Source organism: Pristiophorus japonicus, chromosome 5, assembly GCF_044704955.1.
Source record: "Pristiophorus japonicus isolate sPriJap1 chromosome 5, sPriJap1.hap1, whole genome shotgun sequence".
In the NCBI taxonomy this organism is placed as follows: Eukaryota; Metazoa; Chordata; class Chondrichthyes; family Pristiophoridae; genus Pristiophorus; species Pristiophorus japonicus.
This window is the reverse complement of record NC_091981.1, coordinates 276,900,468-276,919,033: the sequence shown is the minus strand read 5'-3', so window position 1 is coordinate 276,919,033 and position 18,566 is coordinate 276,900,468. Positions and strand designations below refer to the sequence as shown.

Below are 18,566 nucleotides of genomic sequence, written 5' to 3'. Positions count from 1 at the left end.
AGAACGTGCGGCAAACCTGTCCCACGCTCCCTTACCCTCAACGACTGTCTGTCCCATCTGTGGCAGGGACTGTGGCTCTCGTTTGGACTGTTCAGCCACCTAAGTTGCATGTTCAGCCATGAACTCATTGAATGGCGGTGCAGGCTCGAAGGGCCGAATGGCCTACTCCTGCACCTATTTTCTATGTCTATGTCTATGTCTATGTCTAAGGACTCATTCTAAGAGTGGAAGCAAGTCTTCCTCGATTCTGCGGGACTGCCTATTATCATGTGGGTCACCTGTTTGAGAACACCATCGCAGGTCGGGGCCTTAAATAGAGCTGGAGCGGCGAATGAGTGTACGGGGCCCAGAAGAGCCGAGGGCCCAGGGACAGCACGGACCAGCCCACACTGCAATATGTGTGCGCATTAGGTCTGTGCAGCAGAGCAGGTCTCCAGTCGTCCTGGCTCAACCCTTGCCACTGGATAAAAGTCTAAAAAGTAGGACCTCAAAAGTAGTAATCTCGGGATTGCTACCAGTGCCACGTGCTAGTCAGAGTAGGAATCGCAGGATAGCGCAGATGAATACGTGGCTTGAGCAGTGGTGCAGCAGGGAGGGATTCAAATTCCTGGGGCATTGGGACCGGTTCTGGGGGAGGTGGGACCAGTACAAACCGGACGGTCCGCACCTGGGCAGGACCGGAACCAACATCCTAGGGGAAGTGTTTGCTAGTGCTGTTGGGGAGGATTTAAACTAATATGGCAGGGGCATGGGAACCAATGCAGGGAGACAGAGGGAAACAAAAAGGAGGCAAAAGCAAAAGACAGAAAGGAGATGAGGAAAAGTGGAGGGCAGAGAAACCCAAGGCAAAGAACAAAAAGGGCCACTGTACAGCAAAATTCTAAAAGGACAAAGGGTGTTAAAAAAACAAGCCTGAAGGCTTTGTGTCTTAATGCAAGGAGTATCCGCAATAAGGTGGATGAATTAATTGTGCAAATAGATGTTAACAAATATGATGTGATTGGGATTACGGAGACGTGGCTCCAGGATGATCAGGGCTGGGAACTCAACATTCAGGAAGGATAGAATAAAAGGAAAAGGAGGTGGGGTAGCATTGCTGGTTAAAGAGGAGATTAATGCAATAGTTAGGAAAGACATTAGCTTGGATGATGTGGAATCTATATGGGTAGAGCTGCAGAACACCAAAGGGCAAAAAACGTTAGTAGGAGTTGTGTACAGACCTCCATACAGTAATAGGGATGTTGGGGAGGGCATCAAACAGGAAATTAGGGGTGCATGCAACAAAGGTGTAGCAGTTATAATGGGTGACTTTAATATGCACATAGATTGGGCTAGCCAAACTGGAAGCAATACGGTGGAGGAGGATTTCCTGGAGTGCATAAGGGATGGTTTTCTAGACCAATATGTTGAGGAACCAACTAGGGGGGAGGCCATCTTAGACTGGGTGTTGTGTAATGAGAGAGGATTAATTAGCAATCTCATTGTGCGAGGCCCCTTGGGGAAGAGTGACCATAATATGGTGGAACTCTGCATTAGGATGGAGAATGAAACAGTAAATTCAGAGACCATGGTCCAGAACTTAAAGAAGGGTAACTTTGAAGGTATGAGGCATGAATTGGCTAGGATAGATTGGCGAATGATACTTAGGGGGTTGACTGTGGATGGGCAATGGCAGACATTTAGAGACCGCATGGATGAATTACAACAATTGTACATTCCTGTCTGGCGTAAAAATAAAAAAGGGAAGGTGGCTCAACCGTGGCTATCTAGGGAAATCAGGGATAGTATTAAAGCCAAGGAAGTGGCATACAAATTGGCCAGAAATAGCAGCGAACCTGGGGACTGGGAGAAATTTAGAACTCAGCAGAGGAGGACAAAGGGTTTGATTAGGGCAGGGAAAATAGAGTACGAGAAGAAGCTTGCAGGGAACATTAAGGCGGATTGCAAAAGTTTCTATAGATATGTAAAGAGAAAAAGGTTAGTAAAGACAAACGTAGGTCCCCTGCAGTCAGAATCAGGGGAAGTCATAACGGGGAACAAAGAAATGGCAGACCAATTGAACAAGTACTTTGGTTCGGTATTCACTAAGGAAGATACAAACAACCTTCCGGATATAAAAGGGGTCAGAGGGTCTAGTAAGGAGGGGGAACTGAGGGAAATCTTTATTAGTCGGGAAATTGTGTTGGGGAAATTGATGGAATTGAAGGCCGATAAATCCCCAGGGCCTGATGGACTGCATCCCAGAGTACTTAAGGAGGTGGCCTTGGAAATAGTGGATGCATTGACAGTCATTTTCCAACATTCCATTGACTCTGGATCAGTTCCTATGGAGTGGAGGGTAGCCAATGTAACCCCACTTTTTAAAAAAGGAGGGAGAGAGAAAACAGGGAATTATAGACCGGTCAGCCTGACCTCAGTAGTGGGTAAAATGATGAAATCAATTATTAAGGATGTCATAGCAGTGCATCTGGAAAATGGTGACATGATAGGTCCAAGTCAGCATGGATTTGTGAAAGGGAAATCATGCTTGACAAATCTTCTGGAATTTTTTGAGGATGTTTCCAGTAAAGTGGACAAAGGAGAACCAGTTGATGTGGTATATTTGGACTTTCAGAAGGCTTTCGACAAGGTCCCACACAAGAGATTAATGTGCAAAGTTAAAGCACATGGGATTGGGGGTAGTGTGCTGACGTGGATTGAGAACTGGTTGTCAGACAGGAAGCAAAGAGTAGGAGTAAACGGGTACTTTTCAGAATGGCAGGCAGTGACTAGTGGGGTGCCGCAAGGTTCTGTGCTGGGGCCCCAGCTGTTTACATTGTACATTAATGATTTAGACGAGGGGATTAAATGTAGTATCTCCAAATTTGTGGATGACACTAAGTTGGGTGGCAGTGTGAGCTGCGAGGAGGATGCTATGAGGCTGCAGAGTGACTTGGATAGGTTAGATGAGTGGGCAAATGCATGGCAGATGAAGTATAATGTGGATAAATGTGAGGTTATCCACTTTGGTGGTAAAAACAGAGAGACAGACTATTATCTGAATGGTGACAGATTAGGAAAAGGGAAGGTGCAATGAGACCTGGGTGTCATGGTACATCAGTCATTGAAGGTTGGCATGCAGGTACAGCAGGCGGTTAAGAGAGCAAATGGAATGTTGGCCTTCATAGCGAGGGGATTTGAATACAGGGGCAGGGAGGTGTTGCTACAGTTGTACAGGGCCTTGGTGAGGCCACACCTGGAGTATTGTGTACAGTTTTGGTCTGCTAACTTGAGGAAGGACATTCTTGCTATTGAGGGAGTGCAGCGAAGATTCACCAGACTGATTCCCGGGATGGCGGGACTGACCTCTCAAGAAAGACTGGATCAACTGGGCTTGTATTCACTGGAGTTCAGAAGAATGAGAGGGGACCTCATGGAAACGTTTAAAATTCTGACGGGTTTAGACAGGTTAGATGCAGGAAGAATGTTCCCAATGTTGGGGAAGTCCAGAACCAGGGGTCACAGTCTGAGGATAAGGGGTAAGCCATTTAGGACCGAGATGAGGAGAAACTTCTTCACCCAGAGAGTGGTAAACCTGTGGAATTCTCTACCACAGAAAGTAGTTGAGGCCAATTCACTAAATATATTCAAAAGGGAGTTAGATGAAGTCCTTACTACTCGGGGGATCAAGGGTTATGGCGAGAAAGCAGGAAGGGGGTACTGAAGTTTCATGTTCAGCCATGAACTCATTGAATGGCGGTGCAGGCTAGAATGGCCTGCTCCTGCACCTATTTTCTATGTTTCTCTGTTTCTAGCTCTGTCGAGCCAGTGTGTTGGCTGATGTGCAATGGTCACCACACGTTAAAAAAATCCACGCACAGGCATCTTCCACCCCCTCAACTAGAGTTCAGGACTGGAACATCGGGTCCTTCATTGAAACATTTGTGAACTCTTGTGGAAGCAAGTCATCCTCGCTCGAGGGACCGTCTATGGGAATATTGTAAGGCGAATAAGTTATTAAGAAATTTCTGCTTTTCACCGATGAGGAACTGACCCACGGCGATGCAAAGACCTCCATCCACTCCGCAACGCCCCCAAAGAGACCAACAGAATCATCACAAGTATGAGAACGAAGATTGTGAAAAGCAGGCTTAAAAAAAATCTATTTAAATTGATGTTTTGTGTGTGTGTGTGTGAAGACAAGTGGCTAATATAAACAGTTGTTAAATTATTTAAGTATGACTTACTCTGTTATACTGTTGAACATCAATGAGAATGAACTAATGAGTTTGTATAAGAATAGCCAAAGCTGTGAAATGCTTCGACTGCAGGAAAATAAATTTACATGATTAATACTCCGCTCAATCAACACAAAAGCTGAAGGAGAACCTGACAATAAAAGCGCAGGTGACACTGAAGGATAGTTTCACTAAACCCGTACTCCAAGAAGGGAGCTGCACTCAAAAGAGAATGCAGGTTGGAGACTCAGCACTAAATTGTTGTCAACCTCCAACCTGCACTCCTTTCAAGCAAAGTTCTCCACTGGCAACGCAGGAGTGGTGAATTTACTCTTTTGACCCAACTTATAAGAGTCAACAACAACAACTTGCATTTATATAGCATCTTTAACGTTATAAAATTTTCAAGGCGTTTCACAGGAGCGATTATCAAACACAATTTGACATAGAACCACATAAGGCCATAATAAGACATGTGACCAAAAGCTTAGTCAAAGAGATAGCATGCTAAAGGAGGTAGAGGCAGAGAGGTTTAAGGAGGGAATTCTAGAATTTAGGGCCTAGGCAGCTGAAGGCATGGCCACCAATGGTTGAGTGATTAAAATCGGGGATGCACAAGAGGTGAGAATTGGAGCAGTGCAGAGATCTCGGAGTCCACTGAGTTCATGCCAAGGATAGAGCACCATGGGAAAATGTGAGTGGGGGTGATGAGATGTTGAATTTGAAATCATGCAGCTTCTAGTAGCTTTGGATCAGGAGACTGACATTTTCTTTAAAGACCATCTCTTATTTATAATGGAAGGATGTGCAAGAAGCTGGATTATGTATTCTAAATGGAGCAGTCAGAAGCTTTATCCTGGCAGACTAAATGTAGGGAACTCTGAATTATCTGCCAACTTCAATTATCCAGCATGGAGAGCCCCTCCATTATGACGACAATCACAAAGTTAAATAATAATTTTAATTGATTAGACCTTGGTTGTGATTCTTGTATTCCTTAAACATTAAAATAGAAAACTACAAATTATGAACAAAATTAAATACTTTAAGTAGATAGTATGAGAGATTTTTTTGGTTCTACAGGCCCCATTACTTATGGGGACAAAGGATTAGTATCGCACCACTTTAGATACTGAAACCCCAGTTCCTGATTGATAAAACACTATAAATCTTTCTGAGGCGTCTTAATAATATGTCTCATCATAAGCCCTGGAAACGTCTTATGGTGAATGATGCTTTACTGCAGAACACAAGACACCACAAAAAATTGTCACTTGAGGATCATGTTCTGAAACATTGTGCCTGAACAAAAAAGACTTGCATTTCTATAGCATCTTTCACATCCACTGGACGTCTCAAAGCACTTTACAGCCAATGAAGTACTTTTGGAGTGGAGCATCTGTTGTAATGTGGGAAATGCAGTAGATAATTTGTGCACAGCAAGCTCCCACAAACAGCAATGACCAGATAATCTGTTTTTGACATGCTGATTGAGGGATAAATATTGGCCAGGACACCGGGGATAACTCCCACTGCTCTTTTATGCCCACCTGAGAGCAGACGGTGCCTTGATTTAACGTCTCATTCAAAAGACAACACCTCCAGCAGTGCAGCACTCCCTCGGCACTGCACTGGAGAGTCAGCCTAGATTTATGTGCTCAACCCACAATCTTCTGACTCAGAGGTGAGTGTGCTATCCACTGAGCCACAGCTGAAATTAAATTCATCTTGTTTGAGGAAGTAATTTTATAATTGTTCTTCAAGCACGGCACGTAGTTTTCCTCTAAATGAATTTGGATATGAAGCAGGTGAGTTACCAACCCATACTCCCTGTTCTCTGTGCAAAATATGTTTTGAAAAAAATGAAATTAACGTTAAAAATTTTACAGGGTCATGTTAGCATATGTTTGGTCCTCCTCAAATGAGAGGCACTTGTGTGTACTGGCTCAATATGGATAGGTTGACCTAAGTACCGAACAACATATGCAAATAACTGTTCCAAGTTGGTGACACGCTATCAATGAATGGCCTCTATTTCTCAATACTGTAGGTTGCTATATATCAAAGTGCCTGGGAAGTGATGAGAGTGTGGAAATCATGCTTTGTGGGAAATTAGCTAGCATATTGATAATATTTCATTTCAATATATCCACGTCACACAGAAGACGGTGATGGTTTGGAGTCGTATGCCAAGGTGGTGATGGAAGCTTAAAAGAGGTAGGCGAGCAGACATTTGCTGCTGCAGGGGCTGTTCTTTTCCAGGGCCGATGATGAGACCTATTTTTAAGACAAAGTTGTACAACATGCAGATGTCAACCATCTTTTTATATTTTAATTTTTATTAGAACACAAGAACATAAGAAATAGAAGTGCATATCCGCCATTTAATACGATCATGGCTGATCCGCTCATGGACTCAGGTCCACTTCCCTGCCTGCTCCCCATAATCCCTTATTGGTTAAAAAACTGTCTATCTCTGTCTTAAATATATTCAATGACCCAGCTTCCACAGCTCTCTGCGGCAGCGAATTCCAGTGCTTTACAACCCTCAGAGAAGAAATTCCTTCTCATCTCAGTTTTAAATGGACGGCCCCTTATTTTAAGATTATTAGGTAAGGGTATCAAGGGATATGGAGCTAAGGCAGACAGACAAATTTGCTGGAGTTCTTTGAGGATGTAATGAGCAGGGTGGATAAGGGGGAACCAGTGGATGTGGTGTATTTGGATTTCCAGAAGGCATTCGATAAAGTGCCACATAAAAGGTTACTACACAAGACAAAAGTTCATGTGGTTGGGGGTAATATATTAGCATGGATAGAGGATTGGCTAACTAACAGAAGAGAGAGTCGGGATAAATGGGTCATTTTCCAGTTGGCAAACAGTAACAAGTGGGGTGCCGTAGAGATTGGTGTTGGGGCCTCAACTATTTACAATCTATATTACTGACTTGGATGAAGGGACCGAGTGTAATGTAGCCAAGTTTGCTGATGATACAAAGAGGGGTGGGAAAGCAAATTGTGAGGACACAAAAAATCTGCAAAGGGATATAGACAGGCTAAGTGAGTGGGCAAAAATTTGGCAGATGGAGTATAATGTAGGAAAATGTGAGGTTATCCACTTTAGCAGAAAAAATAGAAAAGCAAATTATAATTTAAATGGAGAAAAATTGCAAAGTGCTGCAGTACAGAGGGACCTGGGGGTCCTTGTGCATGAAACACAAAAAGTTAGTATGCAGGTACAGCAAGTAATCAGGAAGGCAATGTTGGCCTTTATTGCAAGAGGGAGAAAGTATAAAAGCAAATAAGTCCTGCTACAACTGTACAGATTATTGGTGAGGCCACACCTAGAGTACTGCGTAAAGTTTTAGTCTCCATATTTAAGGAAGGATATACTTGCATTGGAAGCTGTTCAGAGAAGGTTCACTAGGTTGATTCCGGAGATGAGGGTGTTGACTTATGAAGATAGGTTGGGGTTATATACATTGGAGTTCAGAAGAATGAGAGGTGATCTTATCGAAACATAAAAGATAATGAGGGGGCTCGACAAGGTGGATGTAGAGAGGATATTTCCACTCATAGGGGAAACTAAAACAAGGGGATATAGTCTCAGAATAAGGGGCCGCCCATTTAAAACTGAGATGAGGAGGAATTTCTACTCTCAGGAGAGTTGTAAATCTATGGAATTCTCTGCCCCAGAGAACTGTGGAGGCTGGGTCATTGAATATATTTAAGGCGGAGAGAGAGAGATTTTTGAGCAATAAGGGAATAAAAGGTTATGGGGAGCGGGCAGGGAGGTGGATCAGAGTCCATGATCCGATCAGCCATGATCTTATTAAAGAGCGGAGCCAGGTGGCCTACTCCTGCTCCGATTTCTTATGTTATTGTGTAGTAGGGTTCTTTGAATCTATTCCAATAACCAATACAAATCCAACATTGTTCATTTAAAGAGTAACCCCGTCTTCTTGTGGGTACCTGACCAACTGGCAGCCACCAGGATAGCTCCATGAATATGGTTTCTTACAGATCCTGGTCAAACGCATGACTCCTACTTTCCTCGGTACAGGCTGGATGGACAACTGTTGGGCGAATGCCATCATGCTACTGATATCACGCCAAGCCAAAACTGATTCAACTTGTAACATAGCAATTGGTAAAAGTAAAAACACAATTTTAAGATTGGTCTGGTTGAGGCGTGGGAAGAGTTTCTTGGCTGACTTACACTGTGCCTTTTTATCGTACTCGTGCAGTTGTTGTGTTTGGGACGCAAACATTTAACTTTTCTTGGCTCAGGAGTGACTTTTACAATCACAAAATGAGCCAAAGTATACGCACAAGTACTGGCACAGAGACCTAAGTATCTGAAGGAACCAGAGCACATAATTTCCCTTTTTTTTTTACAAAAAGTACTCTTTTTATTGAATTTGTCACAATAGTATACAGTGCTCTGAACATCAATGATGAAGAAACAAAATAAAATTCACATTAAATCCTATGCCAGGATCAATAATGCAGGTACAGCATTGTACACAAGAGGATACACACACTTCTCTTCATCTTCATTTGAAGTAATCCATGACATTTCCTCAAACTGTTAGCTGCTTCCATAAAGAAATAGGACCTTCACAATCGATAGTGGGAAGTTCACACGGCTTGTGGCACAGGTAACCATATTTGTCAATTCGAGTTCTGCTCTATTGAAGCATTCACACTTATTAAGTGTAGTGTTCGATTTAAGCCATGTTTTTTTTCCCCCTCTGACAGCCTGTTCTATCGATTTGCAGTATAGCAGCACATGATGGGACAGCACTCGCTGTCAGTATCATCTATGTCCTCCCCACCCCCCCTTTCAGCTGGGGGACGTTTTGTGGCAAAGATGTGAATAAAGGGGAAGGGGAGAAAACACAAAATATCCTAATAGTACAGGCAGGTCCCGTCCCCCCCCCCCGCAAAGAACGATTGCGTTATATAATGCATCTATTGGAACCATTACAATGGCAGTGTACACCAGAGCACCAATGCGTGGAACGGTTGTTTGGAATGGAGGCAGATTCAGGTCAGCCACGCTGCTTAGCTATCGAGCTTCCTTATGTAGCACAGGGAGAATAAATGAGTGAAGGGTTCCATGCTTTGTCATGCCCTTTGCTGGCTGCTACATTACTGGTGGTTAGGGGATCAGATCTCCTGCCTTGCTTTCTTGGGAGCAGAAGATGCATGGTCCAAAGGGGATTAGAAAAGCAGATAAACACATTTTATAAATGAAATGAAGTGTGTATTTTGAAATCCATAGCCCCATTCTGACCACTGTAAATGCTATTCTGTTCATTTACTGCACTCTAGTTACTAAGCTCTTTTTATTTACTATTTATTTAAACAGTCAGGTGTACCCAGGTTGTACTCGTTAAGCATACTGTAATGAAAATCAGTATCGAGTCCATTGGTGTGAACGTCGCCCGTGCGTAATTACAATCACCACCTCGAATTATATGCATTTAATGTAAAAAAAAATCCCAAGACGCTTCGCAAATAGGCATGTGGAGAATAGATGGTGAGTCAGCAAATTAAAGCTTAGGAGGGGTGGGCTGGTTGAAAGCGTGGGAAAGAGATGCGTTCTGAAGAGGTTTTTTTTAAAAAAAAGGAGATAAGAATGGAGAATTGGAGGACTTTAGGAAGGGATTTTCAGAGGGCTCTTCTGCCAAAGTGGGGCAAAGGGAGGGAGTGGGCGATGCAGAATAAGCAGGAGTGAGAGGATCAAAATACAAAGTGCTGAAGAGTTGACTTGAAAGTACTTTCATGCATTTGTACTGTGCAAATGGCAGTGAGAATTTAAATCTATGCATCCATGGAATACATTTAAGGTAATGATCGTTACGTACACGTACAGCGTCATTTCATGGATCGCGTAGACTTCGCTATGTTGAGCGGGTTGGCTGGCATGAACATGTGAAACCTTTGGGACGACCTTAGACGCTATGTAACTGCAAGTCTTTCTTTTTCAGCCAGTTTAGACTTAACGGGAAGACACTATTGCGTTGCTGGGAAAGGGGGTAAACTGCAGCAGTCACAACCCTTCGGCTTGCCAGGGCTCTCTTTGAACTGTAGGTCTGTGGAGCTTCATGGATTTCTGAGCACCGCCCTAAAATGGAAAGAAAAAAATAGAACTCAGATGACAAATTGTTAGAGGCATCAATAAACTTCACATCCTCCCCCCCCCCCCCCCCAAATAACGGTTAAAATCATAGGCATGACTATTTAGCCCAACCATACCTTTGCTGGTACTAGTAAATTGGCACCATTTACACCAATCACATTTCCAAGCTCTTTCTCTTCAAATGTTTATCTAATTCCCTCTTCTTGGCCGAGGCAGAGAATACAAGAGCAGGGAGGTTATGCTTGAACTGTATAAAACACTAGTTAGGCCACAGCTACAGTATTGCATGCAGTTCTGGACACCACATTGCAGGAAAGATATGATTGAACTGGAGAGGGTACAGAGGAGATTTACAAGGATGTTGCCTAGACTGGAGAACTTTAGCCACGAGGAAAGATTGGATAGGCTGGGGTTGTTTTCTTTGAAACAGAGGAGGCTGAGGGGAGACCTAATTGAGGTGTATAAAATTGAGGGGCCTAGATAGAATGGATAGGAAGGACCTATTTCCCTTAGCTGAAGCGATCAATAACCAGGGGGCATAGATTTTTAAAGTAATTGGTAGAAGGTTTAAGAGGGGACTTGAGGAGAAATCTTTTTACCTAAATGGTGGTGGGGAACTGGAACTCACTGCCTGAAAGGGTGGTAGAGGCAGAAACCCTCATAGCATTTAAAAAGTACTTGGATGTGCACTGAAGTGCTGTAACCTACAGGGCTACGGACCAAGAGCTGAAAAGTGGGATTAGGCTGGATAACTCTTTGTTAGCCAGCGCAGACACGATGGGCTGAATGGCCTCCTGCTGTGCCGTAAATTTCTATGGTTGTGTGTGAGAAAAGTTTTGTTCTACTCCCTTATACTTCTAGTACAAGTATAAACTTTATGCCCCCCTTGTTATTAAATGTTTGACCAGAGAAATAATGGTCCACATATTTATGGGGAGTGAGGTAGCGCGTCTAAGACCCAGGGATGTGGAGGTCCTGCTGATAACGGCCGGACCTCATTAACATTTACTTCTTCCTCCAGGTGCCCACCTGGCAGCTGACCCGATTGGCCGGGGATCTTCCCAGCCGGGGATCTTCCCCAAGGGTCATTGGGAGATCTTGGAGCTTGGTGGTGGCTCAGAACACGGCCATCGGGAGGGAGAGATTGGGACTGGGGGTCGGAGCTTGTTGGGGGAGTCGCCAATCGGGGCAATGAGGAGTGGCCACGATTGGCAGGAGGGAGGTCAAAGGCTTCCTGGAAAGGCCAGCGCTAGCACTATCTACAAGATGCACTGCGGCAACTCACCAAGGCTTCTTCGGCAGCACCTACCAAACCCGCGACCTCTACCATCGAGAAGAACAAGGGCAGCAGGAACATGGGAACACCATCACCTGCAAGTTCCCCTCCAAGTTACACATTATCCTGACTTGAAATTATATCGCCTTTGGGTCAAAAGCCTGGAACTCCCTTCCCAACAGCACTGTGGGAGCACCTTCACCACACGGACTGCAGCGGTTCAAGAAGGTGGCTCACCGCCACCTTCTCAAAGGCAATTAGGGATGGGCAATAAATGCTGGCCTTGCCAGTAACGCTCACATCCCAGAACAAATTTTTTTTAAACTCCTGCTCCTCCTGACTCACAAGGAGTGATCCAAAAAGCGGCACTCAGTCTTCATTTTGCTGCGAGGTCCCGTGCCCTGGAAAACCTGGTCGCCAGCTATTACATTTAAATCAGGCCCCCCAATTGCAGTGTGATGGCCTAATTTAACTATGTTAATGCAGTGTTCCGCCCCTCCAAGGCATACAGCTTGAAACCTGCTGCCATGAAAATGAGCAGGTGCGTACGCGGCCGGTTAGGAACACATTCCCCGATTTAAAAACTTTTGCACCCCACCCTCCCTCCCCCGACCCTCTCTCGGCCACTGGGGTCAATATCAAGGCCAATATTTCACTTATTTTTTCAACATTTTGAACACCTCTATTAGATTCAGTCTTAATGTTCTCTGTTTGATATGTAACACTAATAAATGTAAAGTATTGCCCAAAGATGCAGAAGTATTTTTTATCCCCACGATTCTCCTTGAAGTCTATTCAGTAACATTTCCCGTCTGTTATTTTTCCATCCCTTTTAATTCGTGCACTCATGTTCCTGTTTCTCTATTTTTTTGCCCCTGGCAGGCAAGAATGAGAATAGCTGTAAACCGATTCAAGAGGGAATGAAGAAAGATCAGGAAAGTCCGAGACTTAGTCATGGATCAACTCAAAATAGAAGCAGAGACTAAAGGGGAAGGACAGTCTAGATTTTTATTCAAAGTAATTCCTTTTTAAAAAAAATAGAAGCAATCAACAGTCAACGAGACTGTGAGTAGCAACATGCACTTGTATAGCACATCCGAATCGGACTTGAAAATGGATCGAAGGTATTTCCCACATTTTCCCCCCCTGGGTTTTTAAAAAAATCAGTTTTTTTTGTCTCTCCCAGGAGATCACATGGTTTGGGGTGGGATGGAGTGTACATGTGATACACAAGGTATCGCAATTGTGTGGGACAGGCTCGATGGACCAGAGGGTCTTTACCTGTCATTTTTCATAATTGTATGTATAAGATGGCGGCCGCTAGGCTGGCTGTTCCATAGGAGCTCTTCACTTCTATCCATGGGAATCTCCTACCATCCTTCGCCCTTTCTCTCTCAAATCTCCTCTTCAAGTTCCCCTGGCTCCATCAGTTGGTGCATTTTAACCCTAACTGCAAGTTAATGGTTTTAAACCCCCATAACCCAACCCCTGACCTCTGCCTCCCAAATTTGGTTTCCAAATTCCTGGACTTCTCTGGACACCAAGACTCCGTTTCTCCACTAGATTACACTGCATGACTCATTTGCTGGATCAAAAATTTTCTGCTAAAAAATGATCTTCCCCACTGTGGCTGTATCTCTGCTGAGCTGGGCGACCTGTTCGACTGTTTTTTCTGCTTTGTTGGTCGCTGGCTTGTGTGGTTATTATATTTTCTCCGCAGCTTCTGATCAACGGTGACCTCCAACTTCACCATCATCTTTCTGCACCGCAACCCATTCCCATTACCACAGCAATAATCTCCGCCCTCCAATTCTCTACCCTTCAAATAGCTTCTGGACTTCACTCGCCTGCTACACCCGTCTCCGAACTTGGACAGCAGCTCGTCGATGCTCCCAGCTTCGCAGGACCTCCAACTTTGATTTTGGACTGCCTACTATTGTCACCAATATATTCCCTGCTACTACCGGGAAATATGCATCCCGATAATTGCTATATAACCAGGGCTATGTTACCCGGGTTTTTCCCGTGTCCATCCACGTGCGCATTTTGGCTGCCGCTCCAGATCCAAGCCATTCACTTCTATTTACACTTTGTCTCCCCCTTTTCCTTTGCTCTCTATCCCTCCCTGACCGATTTCTTCTGTTATCATGACGCCTTTCATCTCTCCTGTCGGATACTCTGCCTTCCCAAATCCCTATCTCAATCCTTCATTACTCTTTGACCTTCCTACTCTCCTGCCGCCATCCCAGGCTTGGTTTCCTCTTGGATAAGCCTACAGCTTCCCTCTGCGCCTCTTGGCATCCTCCGAAGGGCCCACTCACGGCTGTATCCTCATGAGTAGCAACCCCAACTGTCCCATCCTACTCTCTCACCGACCTTCCCACCCAACCAGCCCGCGAGAGGGGGGGGGGGGGGGGGAGGGGGGCGGTGCTAATCTTGCCAATATCCTCCCTGTCCCACTCACCACTCCAAGCGCAGACCCTGTGGACACTGGCAGTGGATCAGCCATCACTGACCCCCTCTGCATCTCCCTGTAGAATGTCCGTTCACTTGCGAACAAGGCCCTTGCCATGTATGAACTTATCGTGGATGATTACATCAACATCATGGCCCTGACAAACTTGGCCGAGGAGTGATGACACTGTACCTTTAAATGAAGCCTCCCCGCCTGGCTATACTTTCCACCACTTGTCCCGCCCAGATTGCAGTGGTGGCGGTGTGGCTCTTGTAAAGTCCTGTCCCCTCAGTACAGGTTCACATGAGGCACATAGTGAAGTCAAGGTCACTCAGGACCTGCACCTTTATTTCACAGCTCTCGAATGCCACACTTGCCTGAGAACTGTCCTTATATACCTGTCTGGGACAGGTATCCAGTGTCTCCTGCAAGTGCACCCCTGGTGGCAAGGTATGCTGGTGGTTACAGGTCATATCTAGTTAGTCATGTATAGCATGGTAAGATACAATTGTGTACAGTAGTGCGAGATACATGACATCACCCTCCCCCAAGGTCCTATTGTCTTTATAGGTTCAGTCTCTCAGGTGGTCTACGCTCTCGGGTGGAGCGTCTTAGTTGTGGTTCAGTTGTTTGCCTTGGTGCCTGTTTTTCTTTGGGTGTGGTTGCTGGTGTCTCGCCTGGGCTGTCTGTTGGGATTGCCTTTTCCTCAGGTTGTTCCCTCGGTCTGTCCAGCTGGTGTGGTGTGAATTCCACATTGTAGTCTGCTTCTGGTTCAGCAATGTTGTTGGTAAATTTGCTTTTGACTGGTCTACATGCCTCCGGCAGGTTTGGCCATTGTCCATTAGTACTACCAATCGCCTGTTTCCTTCCTTGCCCGTTACTGTCCCTGCAAGCCATTTGGGACCCCTGCCATAGTTTAGTACAAACATTTTATCCCCTATCTCATTCCACCTCCCCTTCGAATGTCGGCCATGGTACTCTGTTAGCTTACGGTGCTTTGCCTCAACGATTTCATGCATGTCTGGGAGGATTAATGAGAGCCTTGTCTTTAAAGTCCTTTTCATCAACAGTTGCGCGGGGGGAACCCTAGTCAATGAATGCAGACGAGATCTGTATGCCAGCAGCAGTCGCGACAGGCGACCCTGCAGCGTTGTACCTTGGATTTTAAGCATGCCTTGTTTAATGATTTGCACTGCTCGCTCTGCCTGGCCGTTGGAGGCCAGCTTGAACGGTGCTGTCTTAACGTGATTTATGCCGTGGTCAATTATGAAATCTTGGAATTCTGCACTGATGAAGCACGGGCCATTATCACTGACCAATATGTCAGGGATTCCGTGTGTTGCAAACATAGTTGCGAGGGTCTCCACAATGTTGGAGGTGGTGCTTGAGTTTAAAATGGTGCATTCGATCCACTTTGAAAATGCATCTACAACTACGAGGAACATTTTGCCCATGAATTGGCCCGCATAGTCTACGTGCACCCGCCACCACGGTTTAGTGGGACTGGGGCTCAGGGGAGCCTCCCTGGGGGCATTACTTAGTTGGGCACAAATGGTGCACCATCGGATGCAGAGCTCCAAGTCCGCGACAATGCCAGGCCACCAGACGTGGGATCTGGCTATGGCCTTCATGAGAACGATCCCCGGGTGCTCGCGGTGGAGCTCCCGAACAAATGCCTCTCTGCCTCGCAGAGGCATGACTACTCGGCTGCCCCACAGCAGGCAGTCTGCTTGGAGTGATAGCTCATGCATGCGCCTGTGAAAGAGTTTGATCTCCTCAGGGCAGGCATTGCGAGCCTCTGCCCAGTCACTGGTTAGGACACATCTTTTTACTAAGGATAACATGGGGTCGCTAGCCGTCCAGGCTCTGATTTGGCGAGCCGTCATGGGCGAACCTGTGGACTCAAAGGCATTAATTGCCATGACTGCCTCAGTCCTGTTCGTCAGATCCTTCCATGGTCGCCAGGGGTAGCCTGCTAAGAGCGGCGGCACAATTGTCTGTGCCTGGTCTGTGCCTTATGGTGTAGTCGTAAGACGCCAGCATGAGTGGCCACCGTTTAATGCGCACCAAGGCGTTGCCGTTTATTGCCTTGCTCTCGGATAGGAGGGATGTGAGGAGCTTGTGGTCGGTTTTGAACGCGAACTTGGTCCCGAAAAAGGTATTGGTGCATCTTTTTGATATCGCACACGCATGTGAGCGCCTCTTTCTCCACCATTCCGTACCCGCGCTCCGCCCGCGAAAGTGACCTGGAGGCATAAGCTATGGGTTGTAATTTACCCGCACTATTGACATGTTGTAAAATGCACCCGACCCCATACGCTGACGCATCACATGTAAGAACTAGCTTTTTACCTCGATCAAAGAAAGTCAAAACACTGTTGGAACACAGAAGGTTGCGTGCCTTATTGAAGGCGAGTTCCTGGGCGTCCCCCCAAAACCAATCGCACCCCTTTCTGAGTAGCACGTGGAGAGACTCCAGCAACGTGCTTAAATTCTGCATAAAGTTCCCAAAGTAATTGAGTAGCCAGAGAAAGGCGCGCAGTTCTGAGACATTACGAGGCCTGGGTGCCAGGCGAATTGCTTCTGTTTTGGATTCTGTTGGGCGGATTCCATCAGCGGCAATCCTTCTGCCCAAAAATTCAACCTCGGGTGCGAGAAACAGGCACTTGGATTTCTTAACTCTTAGGCCTACCCGATCCAACCGCTTTAGTACTTCCTCCAAATTGCGGAGATGGGAGTCAGTGTCCCTGCCCGTGATAAGTATGTCGTCTTGAAATACAACTGTCCCCGGGATGGACTTGAGCAGACTCTCCATGTTGCGCTGGAATATGGCAGCTGCCGACTTGATGCCGAATGGGCATCGATTGTACATGAAAAGGCCTCGATGTGTGTTGATGGTAGTGAGTAGCTTGGACTCGTCGGTCAATTCTTGCGTCATCTACGCAGATGTTAGATCTAGTTGAGAAAAGTTTACCTCCAGCCAATGTGGCAAATAAGTCCTCCGCTCTGAGCAGCGGGTATTGGTCCTGTAGGGAGACTCTGTTTATGGTAGATTTGTAGTCCCCACAGATTAGTACAGATCCATCAGGCTTCATGACTGGGATGATGGGACTTGCCCAGTCGCTAAATTCCATGGGTGATATAATGCCTTCCCGCAGAAGCCTATCTAGTTCATGTTCAATCTTCTCCCTCATCACATAGGGTACAGCTCTAGCCTTGTGATGGACCGGTCTAGCATCCTGTGTGATGTAGATTTTGACTTTAGCCCCTTTGAAGGTGCCTACACCTGGCTGAAAGAGATGTTCAAATCGACTGAGAACTGTTGAGCAGGAGGTCTGTTCCTCTGACGACATGGCATGAACATCATTCCATTTCCAGTTTAGTTTTGCCAGCCAGCTTCTCCCCAGCAGTGCTGGGAGATCTCCGGGGACAATCCACAGGGGAAGTCGGTTCACTATCCTTTTGTGTGTGACGGAGAGCATGGTGCTGCCAAGGACTGGGACGATTTCTTTGGTATAGGTCCTTAGTTTGGTGTCGACCCTTGTGAGTTTTGGTCTGTCTCTTTTGTGCTGCCATAGCTGTTCAAATTGTTGGGCACTCACGAGAGATTGACTCGCTCCCGTATCCAGCTCCATGTTGACGGGTATCCCGCTGAGTTGGACCCTCATCATTATTGGAGGCGTCTTGTTGTAGGAGCAGTGGCCATTGATTGTGTTGACCCGCTGTACATCGGTGTCCCGGGTACTGTCCCCACCGTCTTCTGGTCCGCTTTCAGACCCTTCCGATTCGTATACCAGCCGAGCTACCGTTTTTCTGCACATGCGGGCCAGATGCCCTGTATAGTCGCAGTTTCTGCAAACAGCATGCTGAAATCGACACCCCCTTGATGAGTGCCTTCCCCCACATCTCCAGCACAGACCGCTTCCATTGTTTCCAAAGAATGAGCTGCGTCTGGCTGATCTCTCTTGAGCTTCTCTCGGTTTGTAGTTGATTGCTCGCATTGTGGGTTGATGAGATGTGAATGGCCGTTCATGTGGCCCTTGATGGCTTCTGGCGCTACTGCCTGCTGTTGAGGGCCTGCTCTCCTGCCTTTGTCTGTGTGTGGGGGTAGCAGCTTGTTCCACGCTGTGAACCCCTTGTTCCGATGATTCGTTAGTTGTCATACCCCCAGTGTAGATCAACCTCGTTTCTTCTTCTCCTGCCAAGAATGTCTGTGCAACCAGTGCTGCTGCCTCTAAGGTCAAGTTCTTGGTTTCTATGAGCTATCGGAATATGCCTGTGTGGCCTATTCCTTCAATAAAAAAGTCTCTCAGTACTTCTCTCCTTAGTTCATCGGAGAACTCGCATAAGCTAGCCAACCTCCGAAGTTCCGCCACGAAGTCGGGTATGCTCTGGCCCACACAGCGTCTGTAGTTGTAGAACCTGTGTCTGGTCATGTGTAGGCTGCTCGCTGGCTTCAGGTGGTCTCTTA

At 46.0% G+C, this 18,566-nt stretch overlaps 1 protein-coding gene across 1 annotated transcript in view; it reads right to left on the bottom strand.

Moving 5' to 3' along the window:
• Positions 1–9,191: 9,191 nt before the first annotated feature.
• LOC139264712 (THAP domain-containing protein 2-like) overlaps positions 9,192–18,566 on the bottom strand; it is a 37,433-nt gene continuing 28,058 nt past the window's right edge. Inside the window, exon 4 of the mRNA XM_070881656.1 lies at positions 9,192–10,349. The gene's annotated coding sequence lies outside the window, so the exon portion shown is untranslated. The remainder of the gene's footprint in view (positions 10,350–18,566) is intronic.